The sequence below is a fragment of the Rhamphochromis longiceps genome, linkage group LG1, assembly GCF_057381845.1.
Source record: "Rhamphochromis longiceps isolate RC_006_pf linkage group LG1, R_longiceps_female_GT1.1, whole genome shotgun sequence".
Taxonomy (NCBI): Eukaryota; Metazoa; Chordata; class Actinopteri; order Cichliformes; family Cichlidae; genus Rhamphochromis; species Rhamphochromis longiceps.
The window spans coordinates 20,919,812-20,933,503 of NC_140557.1; the positions used below are offsets into that span (position 1 = coordinate 20,919,812).

Sequence of the window (13,692 nt, forward strand, 5' to 3'; positions counted from 1 at the left end):
ATGAAAGCCAAAGAAATGCATAGAGACCACTAGCCATTCAGAAAAAATAAAACATCCACTCAAATGAGGAATTTGTGCTGGATCAATATGTGAAGGCAGGAGAGCCCTCTTAACACTCAAGTGCAAACCTCCATAATACGATAAAAGGTGGGGCCTATTTTGAGGTGAAAAAAGGGTGTTGCCATGGAAATCAGTCATCCAGGACCAGTCATGGGAAAGCCAGTCTATAAGTTCAAATTTTATTTGCCACATGCAGGTTGCCCTGCAGTGAAATAAACCCGCCCCCCGACCTTACACACACAACACAGACATCACATGGGGATACAAGTCAGAGAACGGTTGCATTACAGAAAAACCACTGAAATGTACACTACAATGGGAAAAGTACAAGAGGAAAAAAAGAGACCTCTACTCATGCTGAGCTACAGGAGGACAGCATGAGAACAGGAAACAAAAAAACTCCTCTGCACAGAAAGCACATAAATGTCCACAGTACAACATTATAGAGCACGTGACCAGCAACAAGGTTGGGTAGGGGATAAGGAGTAATCCCAGGCAACACAGCAGCCATCCTGCCACTGCGCCGACTCTCCAGCGCAGGCCCAGACCCGCCTCGTGTTCCCAAAGGAAAGGCAAAAACGAAACTTCAGTAACAAAAACTTTTACATTCACTTTGCCTTCATGGTTTCTTTATGATAGTGGGGTTTTTGTCTCACACCAGAATGTTACATTTGTATGAGATTCCAAAGGATTTCAGCTTTCATCAAGAGTATTTTGGAAGTAAAACCATATGGAGGGTGACTAATGTCTGTGGGTTCACTGACATTTTACTCACATTACTGACACATTTACCGACATTATACTGTTACTAAAAATCTAGTGGTATTCATATTAGTGCTGGAAGGAAGTGCATCAACTTTGGTGGGGACAATAAAGGCTGTAATATCACAGCAGAGCAACGCAAAAAGCGAAATGCTAACATTCACAGACCGCATAAAGGAAATCATAGCAGGGTTGGTTTTTTTGGGGTTTTTTTTTTCCTTTTTAAATTGCTTGTGTCTTTGTTTTTGTTTTTTTTTAAATTGTTAAACTTTGGGTTGGATAAACCAAGAAATAAACCATGTGACTTCATTTTTTGATTAACTGATGAAAAATTGTGGCCCTGATTTGTTATGGGACAGAAAAAACGATGAAATGGTAAGTGGACAGAATGATCAGTTAGCACAGATACAAAGTAACTGTCAGTATGCAGTAAGACACATTTTAGGTTGGCTTTTGAGATGTCAGTGAACATCTTTCACTCATCATACTCACGACCCATTGAACCCCAGAGACCGTCAACATCAACACAACATTAACCCCTTAAACGTATTACTGTTGTTGTGTCCTGAAATCCACACTTCTAGGTATAAGTTAACATGTAGCGCTTGTGCCGATTTGTGCAGTTGTCTTATGGGCCATTATGCTCACTGTGTTGTAGGTGTCGCTTGGCAATTTTGATGTCACATCATGTGTTGCGCATGTCTTTGGTACACTTCAGCCGGTCATGCACATCTTCGTTTTTGTAACCTTGAACCGTGGACGCTGTAAGTCGGTTGAACATACGAGTGTATGATAGTGTCGGTTTTTATCGCCATTTTAATTATATTCCAGTACAGAAGCTCAGAGACATACAGACATATAAAGGGAGATGTTGGAACAGTTTGAAAACTTGAAAGTTTGAGGAGAACAACACTGCAAAAGAACTTTGCAGAAGAATACTAAAAAAGTCTTGGCCCCCAGGTTTGACTTTTTATTCTCCTATGTAAGAGCTTATGTCACAATATTTTCTAAGTGGTGACACTTGTTGTTCAGGAGAATACTACAGTAGCTTCCTGTGCCTTAACAACGGGTATAAATGCAAGCGACTGTAAGGCGAGGTTGTGGAGGCAAGCGAAGTGACCATTGCGGCAGACATACTGGGGCCTTTCCCCTGGGAGCTGTGTGGTCATCTGCAACCTTTTATGACCTTTTCAGGTTTAGGCAACACAGGAACAGAAGATGACTGAGGCTCTCCTGGGAGCTGCATTGCCAGTCTCCCTCTGGAATTCCTCTTTTCCCTGGGGAGTTTGGAGGGGGGAAAGCCGGGGTATGTCTAATCTGGTGAAGTGACCTGAACAGCCACTTCCAGTCCTGGCAACAAAGACTTTCAGACACCCAGCCCTGCCAGCTTTTCTAACCTTAACCACTTTTCTCTATTACCTAACTCCATATATTTTTTGAAAACAATGGACTGACCTGTGTGGCTCCCAGGAGAGCCACACAATTGCCTAAATCTAACCAGGGAATTTTTAAAGGGTTACGAATAGGCATGCTGGACTCCAACTAAAAGTACTTTTGAGCTTGCTCCAACACATCAACAGTCAGACATTTTGTTAGATACTTTCTATACCAATGAGTGACACACAGTTGGGGGTCTCTAACAGTGAAATGTACTGCCCTGTGCGTTAGCGCATCAGTGACCCTCTGCAACAAATAGTGATCAATGGATCCGATTGCAAACCTAATCTTAATAGCCTTTTTTTGTAATTTATGTTAGGGTGAGGTTAACTGCCATTATGCAGAACACATTTTAGCCTGGCTTTTGAGCTGTTAATGAACAGCCTACACTTATCTGCATCATACTTACAACCCATTGCAGCCAAAAGACCTTCAACATCAACACAACAGATAAAGTGATCGTCCATTTCAAAGAATGGAATAAGATCCTTCTCACGATGCTTATAAAAAGGAAATTTGGTTCCTGGATCCAGGAGGTTAATCTCACTGTGCCTAGACTCAAGTAGCTCAGCTGATTCCCTTGGCAGATACAAATCTCATACTAAGTTATTCAGCTCTGGGTGTGTGAATAACAGGGAAACAAATTAGCTACTAGAAGATTGATCTTCAAAGTTCTTATCACTAGAATGTTGTGCATCTGGAGACAACACACCATTACACTCTTCTCTGTCATTAAACAAGCCAGTACAAATGGAAGGTTTCATATGTTCATGTGTTTAGTTTTGTTACGATATCCAGAAAGATTGACTAGATAGAAGTAGCAGTCATCAAAGTGATTCTGTGGCTCCATCCATACTACTGAAAAATCAAAACCCAAGCTTTTTTTTCTTCATGTTAGTCGACGCTCTGAGGTTTTGGACACACACCCGCCAGAATGAATGAGGTGTCCATGGCTTGTCTCAGTCACCCAATTTCATACCAAAATAAGCAAAGCAAATTCTTTGTCTAATCAAGCAAGCTTGCATTTGGAAATTATCTTCCTGATAGTCTCACAGATACTGATACCTGTCACCTGACACTGTTACCTGGTAAAGATGATAAAAGCTTGTGGAAATAATAAATATCCAAATGCAGTTTACTGTAAAAAGAAATACTGCAAAGAACTTATGTGGGTAAAATCACTTAGTCATGAGACTGTTTTGACTGGTTTTTGAACAGATAACTATGTGATTCACTGGCTGTTACTGAACATTGAAAGTATTTTAACCATAACAAAGTGTAGTCATCTCTAATCCTTCTGAGCTGAATCTCACCGTGAAATCCAAACATCGCAACCCCCATGCCAGCCACCAAATAACACTGAAGTGGTCCATGGTTGAGTCTTTTTAAGGACTTACAGAGAAACAATGTGCACTATTGCTTCTGCATGTTTTGAATGTTATGCAACTCAAGCCACTGAATTAGATTTTCACCCTGACTTATAAACCTATAAAGAAACAAGGCTTTATTTTGAAGGGTGTTGTGCCGTGTTGCAGTCAACAGCCAACTTTGACACACTGTGTTGTTGCCTCGTCTCTTGTTTCACATTGTAGGGCAACACTGTTTCTTCTTCCTCCTCTTCTTCAGTGAGAAAATCTAAAAAAAGATGAGATGCTCCTTGTCAAACATAAATTAAAAAAAAATAATAATAATACAGCTGTGCAAATGTTCTTAAGGGACTCGGCTCTTCATTTGATTTAGGATTGCTGCTTTTAAAATGAGCCGCTCTTTTCTCATTTTATTCCACATATGTCACCATATACGGTGCCCTGACACTCTACCCTGAAAAAGAGCAGATGGTTGGAGTTAAATAAAGTATAATGTTCCATGTTCACATCACTCTGTCTCAATTATATTAAATTAGAAGCCACCAGAGCTTATCCTCACCGAGCTGTTAAAAATAAGAGCTACCCATAATCCAGTTACATGTGCAATACACTTGTGAATCTGTCGCTTGTGTTGAAAATAGAGTTATTTTGATTTGGCTCTTCTTGAGATTTTTCAAGTAGCAGTTGTCATTTCATTTTGTACAGCTGTGCTGCTTGAGCTATACGACCACCTCCAATTTGTTTCAAAAATCTTGTCAGACGTTCCTAGGATAACTGCTTGTTTTTGTTGTTTGATAAAATCCAAGCAGGTTGTCTTGTCTAAAATCTGCTGCCTTTTTTAGACTGAGTAACATTAAAATGTTGCCTGGAAGTGGTTGCCATAACGCAAAATGCTTTTTCCCCCAGCTAAACAAGAGCATCTGCCAAATCAATTCAATCTAGTGAAATGTAACACTTCGAGAATATCACATTTGCTTAATTTGACCATACAAATCTGGTGGCGTCTAAGGGCCACTAATAAAAGGGACGGGGTGTGAACTCAGTGACTGAAGTGACGCTGTTGCTGGAGACAATAACCATTTGAGGATTTATAGCATGTGATCCTATTACAATGGCACTGGTATTGTTGTTAAGACGTTAGTTAACATCTTTGAGAATGCACAAACCTTCCTAGATTGAGTAACTGCGAGGTATTCTTGTATCTAGGAGCTACTGTAACACTCATGCTGTTGGTATTAATTTCAGACTTGGGTTGAGCTTTTGATGAAAGTTATATTCATAAAGTTTGGCTTGGCCACAAAGAACAAAAACCACAGGTTCTTGCGACAGACAAAGTAAATGATAGTGAGGAAGAGATTAACAACCTTTGTCCTTGTTTATCTGTGAAATTCAAGTACAACATTCAAAAGAAAATCGCTTATATCAATAGAACTATTGAAAGTTGGCTGCAGCTCAGGAGGTTGGTCGTTATATCCCTGCCTGCCCCAGTCTGTCTTTTGGGCAAGGTCCCAATGTGTTAACTGAAGTGTAAATGAGACATGTTACATAAAGTGATGTATAAGAACCAGTCCATTTTACCATATATTATTTCATTTGAAATCATGAGTATCTCTGGATCCTAATACAAATCAAACATCTAACAGTCTATTCAGTAAAGATTAGCCAGGAAGCTAATAACTTTGAGTACTTAATAATTTCTCACAACTTATAATGGTGTATGGGAAATTAACATTACAGGTCAATCAGTTTCCCCACTTGTTAAACTGTGAAGATTTTTTAATCTTTTTGCTGTGCACTACTGCCAGCATGTGGTGAGAAGAGGCGATAGACTCTCTGCTAAAGAAATACACTAAATGGACAAAAGTACTGGGCCACTAATACTTTATACCTACAGGAGTGCAACTCTGAATCCATAGGTAGTAATATGGTCCTGGGCCTACTTTTACGGCTTCCACTTTTCTGAGGAAGCTTTCAGCAAGATTTTGGTCTGTGTCTGTGATTTTGTCTATTCATCCAGGAGAGCATTTTGAGGTGCCTTGTAATCTCTGCTCCAATTCATCCCAACGGTGTTTGATGAGGTTGAGGTCAGGGCTCTGCACAGACCAGTCGGTTTCTTTCACACTAAACTCACCCACCCATGCCTTTATGGACTTTCCTTTGTATACTGAGGCACAGTCGTGCTGGTCTTTTAGTAAACATACACATTAGCTAATTCGGATCCTTGTATTTTGTTTTGTGAGTTAGAATAGCTATTGACAAGTTGTATCCACACAGTGTTTCCCAGATAGTACAGAATCCCATCAAGATCAAGCCTACAGATGTTGTTTCACATCATCTTATCGATGGGAAGTTTGTCTTCAATGAGCAAAGATGACTGAGTATATCTGGTAGCTCTAATGTCACACTACAAACTCACACCTACATATAAAACTCTCCAGAACCCTACAAGAAACAATTTTGTGTAGATACATACATCATTTTTATCTGTTTAGCCTCCTTCTGTTTTGACTTATCTTCCTAAAAAACTGCTGGGGTTTATTTTATGAACTCTTTTATGAACAGAATGCCACAGGCAAGGTATGCATCTTACCAAAATCCTTATTATTGCACATATCTACAACATAATAGACTGCCCCAACTACATGATCGGCTCTTCCTGTGCATACATTCTGTAGACAAATCTGCTTTGTTGAATTTCTGAAAATAGAATGGAGCAGTGGCTGAAAACGGTGCTGTAGTTCATCTTTATTGCTGATAGTTCATTGGTTATCTGTCCTTGTTCCCCTCTGCTCTAAGTGCTCCAAATGAAAGAAAAGATCAATACAAAGTGCTACAAGTTAAAAATAAAACATGGGCCATTCATCACACCGAGAAGCTACTGGTTGTGTTTTATGAATCACTGGAGCAAAGAGGTGGAGAACATTGTATCTTTCATTGTCTCTACTCTCAATAGTCAGGTGAGTAAAAACGGCTCTTTTCAGCTGATAATTACCAGGCTGTTATAGGAAATTCTCTCTCTGCTTGCAGTTCCTGTGGTTATACTTTATACTGCGTTATTTTATTAGACACAGAAAGACTTATGTTATTTATTATATATTTCTATATACATATGAGTAGGGATGGGTATTGATAAGATTTTCACGATTCCGATTCCATTTTCGATTCGATTCTTTATCGATTCTCTTATCGATTCTTTTTAAAAAAGGAGAACACCAAGTTCGATTAGCTTAGAACTTTGTTTTATATCTTCTCTTTGAACAAGATAGAAATTTACAAGTAACATGGCCTTACAAACCCAGCAGTGAGATCTTAAGAGATCCAGCCTACGGCTCTTCAATGGGGTGTCACAGGGTCCCCAGGAAAAAAAATTGTAAATGTAAAATAATAAAATAAATATTCTTCTGTAGCAATAACAAAGTATAACATAAATTATTCTGTAGCAATTACACAAGAATATCCAGTAATGTCCCTGCCTACAATTAAACACATTCACTTACCGAAAATCGGGGGCATCTGCTGTGGCAGCCTTTTACCACAAACTTAGTCTCTGCTCGGTGACATTCGTCTATCCGGCCTGAAAGGAGACGCTAACGGTAGACTGCAGCAAGAACTGCCAGCATCTGAGCCAGACAGACTCTGTCTCTCTTATCATGGTCACCTAAATGCACAGTAATGGCAGGTTTTGTAATAAGACAGATCGCGCTAACATAATATGCACTGTTAGTTGATTATTTACCTGCCGCATTAAAGGAAGAGGACGTGCAAACGTTACCGCTGCTGCTGGGTTGAGATTCACGAGTCTGGAGCGGAATTAAAAACACGACATTCATTTAAGGTCATCGCGTGTTTTGTGAGCAAATGCTTTTGCATATTCGCAGTGTTTCCTCCCTTAAATGAAGTATCTACTTTGCAAGTACTGCAAGTTGCCCTGTTGTCATCCGTTCTCATAAAGTATAACCAAACTTTTGAGCGTTTGAGCCGCTTTCGCGCCGTGTTTCCTGCCAGGTAAATGACGCTCCGCAACGTGGTGACGTCATTCGGGGCGACTGGAATCGATAAGGGAATCGTTTGCAAAAATGGCAAACAATTCCAAGGAATTGAAACAGTGGGAACCGGTTCTCAACAAGAACCGGTTTTCGATACCCATCCCTACATATGAGCCACTTTATTAGGGTCACCGCATCAGAATAAGAGTTATCTAAGTGACTACTTCAGAAATGGCTCATCTTCTGGGATTTTCCGACACAACCATTTCTAGGATTTACAAATACTTGCCCAAAAAAAGAGAAAAAAAAAATCCAGTGAGCAGCAGTTCTCTGATGGTAAACGTCATTGATACCAGACATAGAATGGCCAGCCTGCTTCAAGCTAACAGGAAAGCAACAGTAAATAATAGTCAAATAATCACTCATTAGGTAGGATTTGCAGAAGAGCGTCTATTAATGAGCCACGTGATCATTCAGAGACGCTCTGAGGCTTTATCAGATGGAAGAAAACCAACATCTGTTAGCAGGTGATTTTGACAGCTGCTCATCTGCTGAAGCTGATATCTAAGAATTTGGTCTACACTGACAACATTTGAAAGTGATATTTTCTTTTCTGCTACTCATGACTTTATTTCAACAAATCACATCAATATCAGGAGTAGGGCTGCCACGATTAGTCGACTAGTCACGATTACGTCGACTATCAAAATCGTCGACGACTGATTTAATAGTCGACGTGTCGTTTGAAGCTTTGTAAGATCCTGAAAGACGCAGGAATAAGTAGCAGGATTTAAGAGTGTAATAACAGACTGAAACAGAAGATGGCAGCACTGCATGTACAAGGATGCCAACTGCCGTTAAACCCCGAAGAGGAAGAAGCTGTGTCCCAGAATTCATAGCGCGGCCCAGCTCAGTTTCCAACAATGGTGGCAGCTAGTTGGTTTTACTCTTATTATTCTTTCTGGGTCACAAAATAAATGTTTAACATATTTTCAGGCGAGAATGTAGCTGTGTAAACCTCAAATATCTGCTCAGTTTATCAAGACACCACATATTTTCAAAAGTGCTCCAACGTTTTCAGAGACGTCTGTTACCCACTAGCTCGATAGCTAGCCGGAGGCTAGGCTAGGCTAACTAGAGCCGTGAGAACACCGGACTCCCGGCAAATCGTTTTCAAACCGACCGCCGTCTTTCGCTACTCAGGTTAAATATATATATAAGTCACTTAGATAACTTCAAAATGTTATTGTTTGGCTTTTTTTAGTATTTTATTTGTTCCTGAGTAAATCGGTTTGGCTGAGATTAAAGTTTTTACACAGCTGAATAAACGTCAAGCAGACAGCTGATTATCAGAAGTGTGAGATGCTCAAGAATTTACTCCGGTGTCCTGTTATATTTTAGATAGCAAGGAGTTTATTAAACCACAACAATCTGCAGATTTCATTAAAATTTAATAAACTATCATCTTGTCTTTATTTTTAGTTAGCACATACCTTATTAAAGCTGTAAGCTAATGATAGTTATATAAGAGCAGATGCTGCTGGTGCAATAAGCTGTATGTCCAATGGATGATGATCTGATTAGTCGACTAATCGCAAAAATAATCGGTGACTAGTCGACTATCAAAATAATCGTTTGTGGCAGCCCTAATCAGGAGACATGCGTCTGTCTTAAAAGGAACCCCGGCTATTAAGACATGTTTGCGCTAAAATATGTACTGTGCTTTCAATAATATATATGTGTGGTATTAAAATACGCCAAATGTTTTCCTTTTAAGCACATTTTATATAAAACCGATTTACCATTAGGTCGCCATTGTTATTTACTTTTAAATGCACTCTGGGTAGTGACGTCATACGGTTGCGCCGCATGGAGTTCACAGTTAGCAGCGCACTGGAAATGGCTTCTGTTCAACTTTTCCAGTTTGAACCAGAGCAAACCGAGAGAGAGGATGAAAATAGTCAACCAGTACTTAGTTTACATGAAGATGAAAACAATCCGTCACACGAGGACATGAGAATGAGGGAAAACTACTGGTGTCTATGCGGCTACTGGTTGCCAATGGCATGAGAGCGTTTGTTGTTCTAATTTGCTATGACCTCAGAGCGCGTCGCAAATAAAACTAATAGGCTATAAAGAGTAATATGAACTTATTTAGAACTTACCTGAATGAAAATGTACGGAGCACACCAACAGATATCTGGGGATGGTAGAAAACTGGATATCAGCTCGTCTCACAGCTGCTATCCAATCTAGACGCCTTCTTTTGGTAACATCCGATACATGAGCTCGCTCACGTTGCTTCCAGGAGGGGAACGAATAAAAAGAGAGCCCATTTTCCAGCTTATTCCCTTCCCGGTTGTGCTATCTAACATTACAACCGTTGGTGGGGGCCGAGCAAGATGGCGACGTGAAGAGGAGTGTTTTTTCGAGCTCTCAGCACTAGGGGCGGGTTTTTATAATCGATTCATCGATTAAAATCGATTCTGGCTTGGATAACGTAAAATCGATTCATTAAAATCCTGAATCGATTTTTTAATATAAATTTATTTTGTCCAAAATGCCAGAATCTCTGGTGACATCTCACAAAATTTCAAGAACCACCAAACAGTTAAGACAGTAAATGAGAGCAGGAACACGGATTCTGCACATAGACTTAAACACACAGCGCAACCCGCGGATCAGAATCAGTTAGATGTCGCCTTTCTCACAGTCGGGGCTGAAAGCCGACAGCTCGCTGATTCTGATCTGTCGGCGGGTCCGCGTTTTGTGTTCACGCCCTTTATGCGCCGATTCTAAAGCTGTTAGTTTGATCTCTCTCCAAACAATATTGACCAAACCAGCAGCAAAAGAAGATCCAAACGCTTCACATAAAATCGTCATGAATTTACTCTGACTTTTACTGTTTTGCTTCCACCGCGATGCACAGCTCTCTCTCTCTCTCTCTCTCCCCCTCTCTCTCTCTCTCTGTACTTCAAGAACAGTTTCCCTTTCGTCATTATTCGCTTGCTTGTTACGCACAAGTCTACTGTTGTTTACAGCACTGTCGGCCGCTGTTTTTTTCCCTTTTACATTCTTCCGAAAAGAAAACCTCATTTCTGCTGTTCAATACTGAACAAATTTAAACTTTTTAAAATTATTCAAAATGCAAAACGTTTAACGTGTCTCTAATAAAACTGCTGTAACTTCAGAGGTGATGTTCATATGTTGATTAATGGTTTTCTTTCGTTTTTGATGTACTGCAGAATATTTTTATAAATCCCAGGCCAGGAAAACCTTCATGTTTTTCTGTGTTTTATCTTCAGCTACTTTGACACAAAGGCATCTGCTGTGATGCTTACACCTGTGATAAAGTCTTGCGTGTGTCAGCTTCCTTTTTATTGATACAAAAATATGTAAATGTACTGATCTGAATTATAATATTTCTGACTGTCAAAATTTCCCAGATTTAAATCGAATCGAATTAAATCGAATCGTGGATCGAATTGATTCGGGACCTTGTGAATCGGAATTGAATCGATTCTAGAAATCAGTGACGATACCCAGCCCTACTCAGCACTAGAAAGATATAAAGCATTTTTACAACACCTATTTGACGTCTTTCTAACTTTCAACACTTTTTTGAAGATCAGCGCACTAAACCTGCTAAATCTGAAACCAAATTCTATAACAACAACATGTCGAAATCTGCTCAGAAAAGGCTGAGTAACTCGGACAAACCACATGCAACTAGCATGCTAGCTAGCGACCATAGCTACATGAAAGAAATGGAGTGTCAGCAGATGGTTGAAGAAGAATTTCCACCTCTACCAGTTACGCCTTCCAAGCCTCCAGTGGCTAAAAAACCAACACTCTGATGGCGACTCCCTGAAAGCTGATGCGGTCAACACTTTGATTAATCTGATCAACACCAGAAGTGACGCCATTGAAGAAACGGTAGGAACAGTTCGTACAGATTTAAAGGACATAAGAGATAAGATTATGGTCATTGAGAAGAGGGTTGAGAAAAATGAAACGCTTACACAGAAATGTGACGAACGCATCTCTGAAGTTGAACGCTACAACCGCCGTTGGAATCTGAGACTGTATGGGGTACCGGAGTTGGAGAAAGAAGATGTGCGTGCAAAGGCGATTGGGATATGCCAAACGGTTCTGCCTGCGGAAAAGGAAAAGTTTTCAGAGGTCTTAGACATCGCTCATCGAATGGGGAAACCAAAACAAAATGACCCGAGACCCAGAGGGATTATCATCCGGTTCATCTCAAGGAGAATTCGTGATGCGGTGTGGAAAGCTGCCAAGAACAATACTTTCCTTCAAAATAATCATCTGCGGTTCACTGAAGACCTAACGAGAGAGGAAAAAGAAAACAGACTGAAGCTGTGGCCCATTATAAAGAAAGCACGTGAAGAAGGGAAATCTGCTTACTTTGTTGGAGGTTGCGGCTTTGTAAATGGTGCTGAAATTCACACAAACTCTTCAATATTCCCTGACCCTTAGTTCTTCTCGGGTTTGTTTACAAGGTGTTGATGTGCCTGATATTTATAGATATTAATGTTTGGCTGTCTAAATTGCTCTTTGATGTTAGCAAAAAGCAAACTTACTGTTAAATAAGTAAAACTTTTTTGTTACGCTTTTATTAGGCGTCTAAAGTTTTATTTATACGTATACTCTATACTGTGAACATTTTCATATTCTAGTGCTGATCTCAGTGTTAGGTTAAAAAGTTTAACTTCGATTTACATTTTAATACATATCTTTTCTTTGTCAATTTGTGTTCTTTGTTTTTTGTTTCTATTAATGCTAGGGGTCTTCGTAACAACTTAAAATGTAAAGCCACTTTTCTTTATGCAAAGCAACTTAAATCTGACTTTGTATTTCTATAAGAATCTCACTCTACTATCAATGATGTTAGTTTTTGGCGATCTCAATGGGGAAATTCTATATGGTTATCTCATGGAACTGAGCGACCAGCTGGGGTATCAATCCTAAAAAACAGATATAATGGGGATGTTTTACATACAGAATGTGATTCTGCAGGTCATTACATATGTCAAGTCATAAAATATAATGATTTAGTCTTAATTGTAACTAACATATACGGGTTTAACACGAAGCTAGAAAATGATCATTTATTTTTGGCGATTGAAAAAAAAAATCTAGCTGGTTAAATAAATTTCCAAATGCAAAATTATTACTAGGTGGAGACTTTAACTGTATTATGGATGCTGAATTAGATAAATTTCCTCCAGGACATTCGAACAGAATTAATACCACATTGAAGGCTGTTATGGTACGCCTGAAACTTACAGACATTTGGAGATTCAAATATCCTCAGTCCAAAATGTTTACTTGGTGCAACAATTCTAACTTGAGACATTCAAGGATAGACTTTTGGTTAGTTTCAGAGAGCTTTGACAGCAATAGCATAGATGTAGGTGCTTGGCCTTCTCCAGCAACAGATCATAAAGCCATATATATTAAAATAAATCTAACTTCTCTATCTAATTCTTCTTTTGTTAAATTTACATACTGGAAACTCAACAGCTCATTATTACAAAAAGACGATGTGAAAAAGGAGCTTAAAGAACTGATCTCAAACTTTTGGTCTATAGCTCAAGAAGATTTAAAGTATGGAAATAATTGGGAATTATTAAAATTTGAAATTGGCAAATATTTAAGGAAGGTTGGCAGCCTTAATGCAAAATCCAAAAGATTAGAGGAAGAAAATATAATCTCTCAAATCACACAGTTATCTAATAAACAAATTGACACTTTAACTGAAGAGGATAAATTGAACCTTGCTAAATTACAAGATAAATTAGATCGTTTATACACAGACAAAGCAAAAGGAGCTTTTATCAGATCAAGATCTAAATGGCTTGAAGAAGGTGAGCGTAATTCCCATTATTTCTTCAGTTTATAAAAGAAACACTCAAGCATAAATAATATTAGCAAATTAATGATAAATGGGGTTATAACAGAGGATTACAGATTAATCTCTAAATATTGTAGTCATTTCTATAAGGAACTTTATAGCTCTACATTTTCTCAGGAAGCTGCAAATCATCTCTTAGAATCGC

At 39.1% G+C, this 13,692-nt stretch overlaps 1 long non-coding RNA gene across 1 annotated transcript; it reads right to left on the minus strand.

Annotated features, from left to right (window-relative positions):
• Window positions 1-1,622: 1,622 nt before the first annotated feature.
• On the minus strand, window positions 1,623-7,659 carry LOC146678667 (uncharacterized). The gene is made up of 3 exons (XR_014910578.1): window positions 7,363-7,659; window positions 7,124-7,284; window positions 1,623-3,894 (listed from the first exon to the last, which is right to left on the minus strand). It is a non-coding gene; the product is annotated as an uncharacterized LOC146678667 (long non-coding RNA).
• Between the last annotated feature and the right edge of the window lie 6,033 nt (window positions 7,660-13,692).